This window comes from Echinops telfairi, unplaced genomic scaffold (assembly GCF_000313985.2).
Source record: "Echinops telfairi isolate 266 unplaced genomic scaffold, ASM31398v2 ScPeMD7_7425;HRSCAF=8463, whole genome shotgun sequence".
In the NCBI taxonomy this organism is placed as follows: Eukaryota; Metazoa; Chordata; class Mammalia; order Afrosoricida; family Tenrecidae; genus Echinops; species Echinops telfairi.
In genome coordinates, this window is record NW_022111325.1 from 6,840,163 (window position 1) to 6,850,277 (window position 10,115).

Below are 10,115 nucleotides of genomic sequence, written 5' to 3' on the forward strand. Positions count from 1 at the left end.
TAGTAGGTTGCGAGTTGAGCCGCTAACCCCAAGTTCGGCAGTTGGAAACCACTAGGTGCTCCTTGGGCGAAACATAAGGCTTTCTATTCCCACAAACATTTGTAGTCAAGGAAATGCACAGGGCAGCTCTGCCTTGTCCTTCAGGGTCCCTGTGCATCAGTATCGCCTGGATGGCACTGAGATTTCCAAGGCTATGAATCCTTATGGGAGCAGATAGCCTCCGGTTTCTGCCTCAGAGTGGCTGGTGGGTTTAAACCACTGACCTTGTGGCTGGACGTCCAACACTTATTTCCCAGCCTCACCAGGCCTCCTCTTTCCAGCACAAAGGAGAAGAAAAAGACTTTTAAGAAATAAATCGCTAACCAGTTCCTCAAAATGCAGTCTATTCTTTGGTTGCTTCTTCCTAGCACTTCTGCAATGACACGTCAGATTGTTCTCCCTGTTTATCGTGCTTCTCCTCTTTCTAAGTCCCTTCAGAGTGAAGGACCAAATAGATGTATGGGTGTGTGTATGTGGATACTGGGTTTAGTAATTACAGTTCTATTTGTTAAAGCCCCCACTCTTGGTATTTCTGTTATAACAGCACTAGATAACAGACAACCCCTATGCCCTGCTTCCCCATCTTATCCTCTCTGGTGACAATATTGCTCATCTTTTAACTCAAAACCTCACTTCCTGTTGTGTACTTGCACTCTGATTATTGATTTGCTGTCTGGTTTACTTGGCTCTGACTTTGGAACATCCAACCCAGAGCTCTAAAACACCCACAATTAGCTAAGAGAGAACATGTACCCCTCAAGCATCTATGAATTGCATCAGGAAACCTTACCACAAACATGAAATGTCTTACCAGTTTTATATTTTATCCTAAGATGAGTGCATGTTTTGCATCCCAGTATTTAATATATTGATACTCAAAACTCATGTTCAGTTTATGTTTAAGATTATTTTAAAATATATTAAATAACCTAACCGTGCCTGACTTGTCTTGCTGCCCTGCAGGTATGAGGTTGATGTACTAAGCATCTCACTTACAAGATCTGCACTGAATTGAACTGAACTGACACTTGACAAATCAGATTCAGTAAGCAGGCAATTGCTCTTGTCTGGTTCAGTATCATATTTCAAGAGGCTAGGCCTACTCATGTAAATATCAAGAGAAAAAAGTTTTGATAGTGTTTTGGGGTGTTTGTTTTGCTTATTAGTTATATTAGGGTAATCTCTATGGAGATGCCCAGAATACTGACAACGAGGTGTCAACCCGTTCAAGTTATACGTGGTGAAAATTTTTATCAGCATGTTTTCTTACTGAGAGTGCAAATAGCTGGAACCATTTGTTAGGGTAGAATGCTTCTGATCCACTGGTCAGTTTATTTTGCTGTTTTGGAAAAGAAAATTTTTTTAAATGTATTTTTGGCAAAGAAAAGTGCTAATGATGTTGTTCTTTATGTTATCCCCAAGGTATTAATTTTCATCACATCCAGATGAATCAAGAGTTTCAAATGACTCGTTCCCACATCAACTTTATTCAATCAATTCTCCAGCATCATTTTAATTTCAGTGTGCTTATTATGTGCTGGTACAAATTGAATTATGTCCCTAAAAAATATGTTTTGTAACTCCTAACCTCTATACCTCTGATTATAATCCCCTTTGGGAATTTGTTGTCTTTGTTATGATAATGAGGCAAGATTAATGTAGTGTGTCTCTTGAGCCACTCTCTTTTGAGATGAAACAGAATAATTAAGTACCAGTGGAGGGAGAAACATGCCAAGCCACATGAAGATCATCCAGGAGCAGATACTCAAAGGGGCACGGGCCTTCCTCTAGAGTGGACAAAAAGAGAGACTTCCCTTAGAAGTGGCATCTTGAATTTGGAATTCTAGCCTCCTAAACGGAGACATTAAATATGTTTGTTGAAGCCATCACTGATGGCCCTCCTAGCTATAATTCTGTATGTGATGTAATATCATTCTGGACTCTGTCCTGTGGCTTTGGTCCCATTTTAGAGGGAATACTCTTTACAGGATTAAGGGGAGATTAAGTCCTGGTTTTAGGGGAAGGTGTGAACCAAGTCACACTCTTTTGTTTCCTTGGGAGCATCTTTAAGACGACTTTGCTAGTGGGTGTGACTTAAGCCACCATCCATCATTTTCTTTGAGGATATGGTCGGCTAAAAGACAAAGTCCACACCTTCATCAAACCCATTCCTCAGTATATAATATCCATCTGGGACACAGAGAGAAATCCTAGGACGTGGAAGAGCATGTCCTAGATCTCTGTCTGAAGTGGCAGAGACTGCCAAGTACAGATGACCAGAGACTGTGGCACGGAGACTCAGAGGAACAGCGATGAGACTATGGGATCCCTTCTCCTCATCTACCTCAGACTTTGGAACTGTGAGAGAGTGACAGGTGGGTTGGTTCCCTGACCCACAAAGGCAGAAGCCAAGGGACCATGTGACTGAGAGGCTGAGACTCAGACGGAGACTTGGTTGCTGGCTGAGGAGAGATGCTGCTGGGGACCAATGACTATACCCTTGCCTTTATTGATCCTAACTTATGGGAACTTATTCATATAAGCCCCCTTAATAGTGTGTGTTGTCTGGGTGGCCATTGCAATGGCTTGTTGATTCCAGCATAGACGTAGAGTGGCACAAAAGGAATGGTTGGTGTCAGACCAGGTAAGGGAGGATGGAGCGTGGAAGTATGTCTGACCCCTCCCTTGCGGCAATAAGGAAGCCAGAAGAAATCAGATATGCCTGCCTCTGTGCTATTTATTGCATCGGTTATAACAACACTACATAACAATTCGGGCTTCTAAAATTTACTACAGAAATCAAATTTATTACCCCTCTTTCAATTATCAAGATAAGAATTTAAACAATTTGCTTTATCCAGATATTTATCCTTTCTGAAGACATCTTTTTGCCCCTCCACATTAATCTCTTATTTGTTAAACTCTAACCAATATTATACCCAGATAATCTACTTCAATATTACGTGGCTTGTATAAAAAAACAACAATAACAACAACAACAAAAAAGACCAAAGTACTCCTTATTCATAATAAATTTAATCTAAAAATATAATTTTGTCAAAAGCTGCAAAAATAACAACTTCTTTATTATTACCTTAAAAATATAATTTCTCCTTTCCAAAATTTTCTTAGCATTAAAATGATTTTGCATAAATGTTGTTGATGTTGTTAAGGGTGGTCCAGTTGGTTCGGATTCATAGTAATCCTATACACAACACAACACTGCATGGTCCCGCACCACCTGCACAATCATTGCTATGTTTCAGTCCATCATTACAACTACTCTATCAATCCACTTCCTTGAAAATCTTCCTCTTTTTTGATGACCCTCTACCTTAACAAACATGATATCCTTCCCAAGACAAGACTGCTCTCTCCTCATAACATGTCTAAAGTACATGAAACAAAGTCTTACCAACCTCAATTTGAAGGAACTGTACGTCTACCATATTATATGCAACATGAAAATTAATATTACTTTCAGTCAAATAATGATCCAAGGCTGTTATTTTCAGATGCATCTCTGAAACTTGTTCTTGGTGGTACCATAGCAAAAGCAAATGGAAAAGTGATGAAGTAAAAGAGTTGAACAGAAATGTTCAAAAACTAAAGATAAAATATATTACAATGAAAAGTGCAAAGACCTGGCATTAGATAAACAAAAGTTAAGAACATGTTCAGCATGTATCAAGCTGAAATAACTGAAGAAAAAAATTCAACTATCAAGTTGCACTATTGAAAGCTTTTATGGATAAAGTTTTAAAAAATTCAGGACGCATCAAAAACAGATGAATGGAACATACAGAGTAACTCCCAAAATACCCTGGTGGCATCCACCTTTTGAAGAAGTAGCATGTGATCAAGAACAGACGGTACTAAATGAAGAAGTTCAAGCTGCATTGAAGGCATTAATTAAAAATTGGACACCAAAAGTTGACAGAATGCTAATTGAAGTGTTACAACAAGCTGATGAAGCACTGGAAGCACTCACTCCTCTAAGCCAAGACATTTGGAGGACAGTCCTGATCAACTGACTGGAAGAGGCCCATATTTATACCCACTCCAAAGAAAGGTGACCCAAGAGAATGTGGAAATTATCAAACTCTACACAATAGACAGGATCCCTGGCTGCATAGAGGTTAGAGATTTTATTAATAACTTCAAGGTCAGCAGTTAGAAACCACCAGCCACTCCTTAGGTCAAAGAGGCAACTTTCTACTCCAATTATTCACAGGGCCAGTTCTACCCTGTTCTGTAGGGTTCTTATGAGTCAGTATTCACTGAATGCCAGTGGGTTTGGTTTTGTGGCTTTTTATACAAAAGACAACATTATCATAAACATATAAAAGATTGAAGTTGTCAAATATTTCGTCTTGTTAGGATTGGAGCCAGAACCAATGCTCTTGGAAGCAGACCTCAAGAAATGAAATGCTGCACCTGAGCTACAGCAACTATGGGTGGTCACAGGCAATGCTGACTGGTCAGTTCCCCTAACTTCTTGGTTCCTGGCTCAGGGGTCAGATTGGTGTATGGCTTTGGTCCCAAGAGAAGCCAGCGATTGAAACACACTTCAGGTTTTTGTTTTTATTAATTCAATTTATTGGTAGCTCTTACAGATGTCATAACATTCCATAATTCAAAGAGTTCAAGCATAATTGTACAATTGCTACTACAATCAGTTTCAAAATATTTTCTCTGTTTTTGAACTCTTTGATATCAGTATCCCTCTATCCCCTCCCTCCCCCGCCCTTTCCCCAGGGACCCTTGTTGTTATTGTTATATATTATTATTAATATTTATGCATATTTTTTCATCTAAAATTCTGTTATTTGCTCCCCTCAAGTGGAGTTCTACGGTTATCGTTGCTACCAGCTCCCCCCTTCCCCACTCCTTCCTCCCCACTGTCTTCCTGTACCCTCAGGGAACCATTACTCCCACTGCTATTTCTCTAGGGTGATCATCCTGGTATGCCTGCATCAAATGGTCTTACTTGTACACCTGAACATACATAGTTCTAATAATATCAATGAGGTGAAACATGATCCTTAATAGTAAGGGGAGGAAATATTAAAGAACCAGAGGATAGTTACAAGTTTCATCAGTGCTATGCCACAGCCTGACTTCCTCAACCCCTCTGTGAGGGACCGTCTAATTATCTTGTAGGTGGGCTTTGGGGATCCACCTTGTCTATGCTCCTTCACGTCCATTTAATTGCTTGTTTTTGAACTGATACCTATTCCCCTCAATACCTCATGATCACACAGGCTGGTGGGCTTTTTCCTGTGGGCTTTGTTGCTTCCCTGCTCAATGACTGCTTGTTTGATTACAAGCATATAAAGAGCCAAGACACTATTTTTTTTAAATTTTTTAAATCATTTTATTGGGGGCTGTACAACTCTTATCACAATCTATACACCCATCCATTGTTTCAGGCACATTTGTACATTTGTTGCTATCATCATTCTCAAAACATTTGCTTTCTACTTGAGCCCTTGGTATCAGCTCTTCATTTTCCCCCCTCCCTCCCCGCTTCCCACTCCCTCATATTTTTTAATAGCCTGGCACCCTCATATTTCTTCATCACATTTGCTTCTGCACCAATTTTGTCTTAAGCATCAGTGTCGGGAAGGGGAGCATCATACAGTGCTACATTATTAGAACAAACTATTCTTGTATTTAGGTGAGATTTTAGTAGAGACCCAAAATCCATCTGCTTCATTATTGAATTTACATATATGTAGATGTATAGGAAAATACACCTATATTTATGTAATTACATATTTGTATATCTATACACCTATATAATTTTTTTTGCTTTTTTCTTCTTTCCTATTTTTCTTTTTTCTTTCCTCCTACCCCACTATTATGCTTACCCATCTTTCACCTCTTAGTAATTCTTCTCAGACACTTTTCGATTAATCTAACCTGATCATGAATGTTACACACTCCTCCCTGTCAATTTTGTAACCCTTATTATTCCCCTGTCCCTGTCATTATTGGCTGACCAATCACCTCCCCCTTCCACCTCCCCTATCATGCGACCCTGCCCCCAAAACCATTGGTCCCATCACTGTCTCCATGGGGTGGTTTGTTCTGCTTATCTGATAACATCGACACCAAAAATTAAGAGAGAGAGACCATATAAATAGTTCCTAGTCTAACTGATGTCCTGACCCAGAGTAGATCAATATCTTTCTACTAAATAGTGCGCAGGACCTATTAATAATCCCTCTGTCCAATCCCCTTTTCTTTCAGGGTTCCATCTGCCAGGACCTGCTTATTAGCAGCACATATACCCTTTTAGTCCTCAGCCTTTGTGCCTGATAGGCGCCCACTTCCCTGTTGCTCTTCCTGCAGTCAGGGATAGAGGGTCTAGTGCCCACCCATCCACCCCCATTACACCTCTAGACTTTCAGTGCATTCCCCTTGTAAGTACACCATTAAGGCACACAGAGGGGTAGAGGAAGAATATAACTGGCACCCAACCACTTTAGGTGATGTGCCAAATGCTGCCCCCAGAATCAGAAGTCTACAAATCGGGATTTCTCAGAGACTTTAAGGCTTCACTCCCACCCTTAGTCAGTTGCACTCTCTTCTTGGTTTGCGCCCATGTTTGTGCATAAGACTGGCCATTTCACCCAACCTGTATTTTCAGGGCAGTCTTATATAGCACTGTCATCTAGGGATAGGCCGTCACCACTCCATCTGAGGCTGTCATCTCTGGGAATGAGCTGCTCCAAGCAGGAACACCACCCTCAATGATTGTCACTCCAGAATGAGGTCTACTCTGTCTCTCCCATTCCTGTGCCGACTATTTTCTTCCTCTACCCCTCTACCCTTAACGGCATATGAGCAGGTGGAAAGATGTCTTTCAGTACAGGTGACATCTGCATCTAGGCATATAGATATATATTTTGTTTATTTTATTTATTTGTTTTTGTTTTTTTTTATGATATATGTATCATTAGTATTGTTCTAGCTCATGCCAGAGTTCTGTTCTGGCTCATGCCAGCTCAAACACCCAGGAATTGTGTGTTGTGTACATTCTCCCTTAGACCAGTTCTTCTGTTTGGACCCCACAGTGGGCTCATGTTGTGCTTGACCTTTTGTGCTTGGCTGACTTCAGTCAACATAAAGTCATCCAACTCTTTTCATGAGATGAGGTGTTTCATAGTTCCATCACTATTTTTTAGGGAATGGTATTATTCTATTGTGTATATGTACCAGAATTTTTCAACCCGTTCTTCTATTGATGGAAATTTAGGGTGTGTTTGCAGTTTTTTTGTGATACTGAACTGCTCAGCGATGAACACTGGAGAACTTTGAGGTCACTGATACAATTCTCTGCTTCTTCAAGCCTGTTGGTAAGGTCTTTTACCATTTTGTCTGTGTCTTCTGCCTCATCCTTAACTCTTGTATTTTCCTTCTGTGTCAGTCTGAGTAGACTAGAGAACCGAATTCATAAGCATGCATATGTGTATAAGAAAGAGCTTATTATACAAGAGAAGTTAAATATGGAGAAAACATCCCAGCCAAGTCCAGATCAAGTCCATAATCTGATATTACTCCATATGTCTGATGCCAATCTACAAAGTCCTCTTCAGATTCACAAAACACATGCAATGATGCCAAGTGCAGGAAGATCACAGGCCAGTGGGTGGAAAGTCTTGTGGATCCAGTGGCAGTAGAAGCATCTCAGTGTCACAAAACACATGCAATGATGCCAAGTGCAGGAAGATCACAGGCCAGTGGGTGCAAAGTCTTGTGGATCCAGTGGCAGTAGAAGCATCTCAGTGCTGGCAGGGGTCTTCGAAGATGTGGCTCCTCCAGTTCCCAGGGCATGGGGTCTATCAGCATAGTGCCATGTGCCTTGTCAGTAGAGCATCTCTCATGGAGTGATCAGAGAAAGAGAGTCTCCCATCTCCAAGGAGGAAATAAAGAAGTTCCCAGAATCTTCAGGAGAAGACCATACCCACACAGAGGCCTCATTGTCTATGACCCAGTTGACAGACTAGACTCCACCCCTTCACTCTTAATCCTCTCAAGTCCTAAATTGACACCAGATTATATAACTACCACACCTTCAGAAAGTGAATTCTATCCTCCCTATTTTTTTCATCCTTATTAATTCCCTCATTAATAAATGAGTCACTCATATTCTGAATGACTCTAAACAGCATTCTGAATATTTCTTTCTGTGGTGGTTGAAAGTCTGCTTCTTCTATATACATCTCTAAGTTCAGATACTCTTCAGACAATGTGGTTTGTTTCCCTTGCTTTTTTTAGTGGCTTTGAAGTGGGTAGTAGTTTATAAGACATTTTGGTATTGCTTGGTGTGGTCATTACATGTGACATGTACAGCCCATTGGTCAGGGCTGGCCAGGTCCCTGTGCAGTTCAAATTGCTTTGTGGTGTGAATTGGAGGGCTGGGAGTTCAAGCAGAGGGGTGGGCCACTGCCACAGATCACTGGCTGCACTGGCGGTGTGACCAGCTCAATTTGTACTGACTGGAGGCTGCCAACCACTGGCCTCAGGATGCACTGGCTTCGCTAACAGAGGGGCAGAACTAGTCATGTTTGCAAGTCCCATGCAGCACTGGCTGGATCTGCCAGCCACTCAGGTTCCAAGGGCAATGGAGCCAGTAGTGAGTGGTGTCTGGGGAAGAAGCAGATTGTGCTGCAGCCATGAATCTCTGACAAGTGGCTGAAGGCAACTGGCAGCATGGGCAGCAGGATGTGAGGAGCAGTGGGCAAGTCCCACGGTGGAATCTTGGAGGGCCCGTGAATTGTGGGCCTCATTGTGCAAGTACCTCAGGCTGTGATCAGCATAAGGTATGGCCAAACTTTGGATTTGAAACAGTGTCAGCAGAGGAATAAGGAGGCGAAGTTTCCCGGATGTTTGAAAAGTCTGACCAAGGAGTATGACATGATGCATCTTGAGATCCATCGCTTTGGGAAGGATTTACTGCTCTAGTGGATGCACCCATTTCCTGGACCCAGCTCCTCAACATGACTGGAGGCACACGTAATATCACACTCTGGTTCATTAATTATATTCAGGCTCAATAAGGAGGAGCAGAAGAAGTAGTTAAGAGCCCAACAAAAATTTAACGTAGGAATAAATTGTCCAAAAGGACCAGAATGGCGAGAACCCCCTGGGTGATTCTCACTTCATGATCTGTGACATCAACAAAAGAGATGCTCAAGGTTTAAAAACAAATACTCAGACTCAAGGCTATGAAGCAGGACATGTGTGGGTTTATTGGGAGATGCTAAAGAACTGCCTTTTATGGCGACAAGTTTGGTGTTTACCATTGCATTTGGGATCCGGAATGTGACACACAGTGAATGGCCACTCTGGGTAGCCATCAGTTCCTAAAACCAGGAGGACAGTTTCTCTCTCTGGAGGTTAGCCAAGGGGAAAAAATCCCCTCATATCCCAACTTTATGATCTATACAGCTTCCAGGTCACTCCTGTGCAAGGAAAGGTCATTGCAGGGAATTGAAAGTCTTGCCCATACCCTGTAGAGAGTATCCAGAAGTTTATCCGGGAAACTCATCTCAGGGGAACTTCAAGGAAATGATAGATGATGCAGGTTTTCAGACGGTGATGTATGAAAGTCTAACATCAGACAAGATGGCCATTCATTCTAGCTTCAAACTTCAACTTCTTTCTAGTGCTGGAGCATAAATCAGTCACACCCTGTTAACAGCCTGGAACTGAAGGATAATTCAGCCAAGGATGCTAACAGCAGAACATATCCTCTTAAGGTTGCATGACTTGAATTCAAATTTCTGAGTGACCAATCTCAAATGGGAGTAACCTATTCCTATCACTTTATATAGCTTTATTTAGGAACTGGTTTCAACCTTTCCCAGGGATCTCTGTTATGTTTGCACAATTCCTGCTACCTTTTGTTGGCTATGCAGTATGTGGTTGAGAACAAACCATGACTAGGCTCAAATACTGGTAGCATCTTGCCAGTACTGCCTCACAGAGGAATAATAGGTTATTTGAAAGGATGGTTTGAACCAGAAAACTTGTGAACCAGAAAACAAGTTAACTTTTCATCCTAA

At 41.5% G+C, this 10,115-nt stretch overlaps 1 pseudogene; it reads left to right on the forward strand.

The window, feature by feature from the left end:
• The first annotated feature begins 2,311 nt into the window (after positions 1-2,311).
• LOC101662849 lies at positions 2,312-9,729 on the forward strand (annotated as a pseudogene).
• The last annotated feature ends 386 nt before the right edge of the window (positions 9,730-10,115 follow it).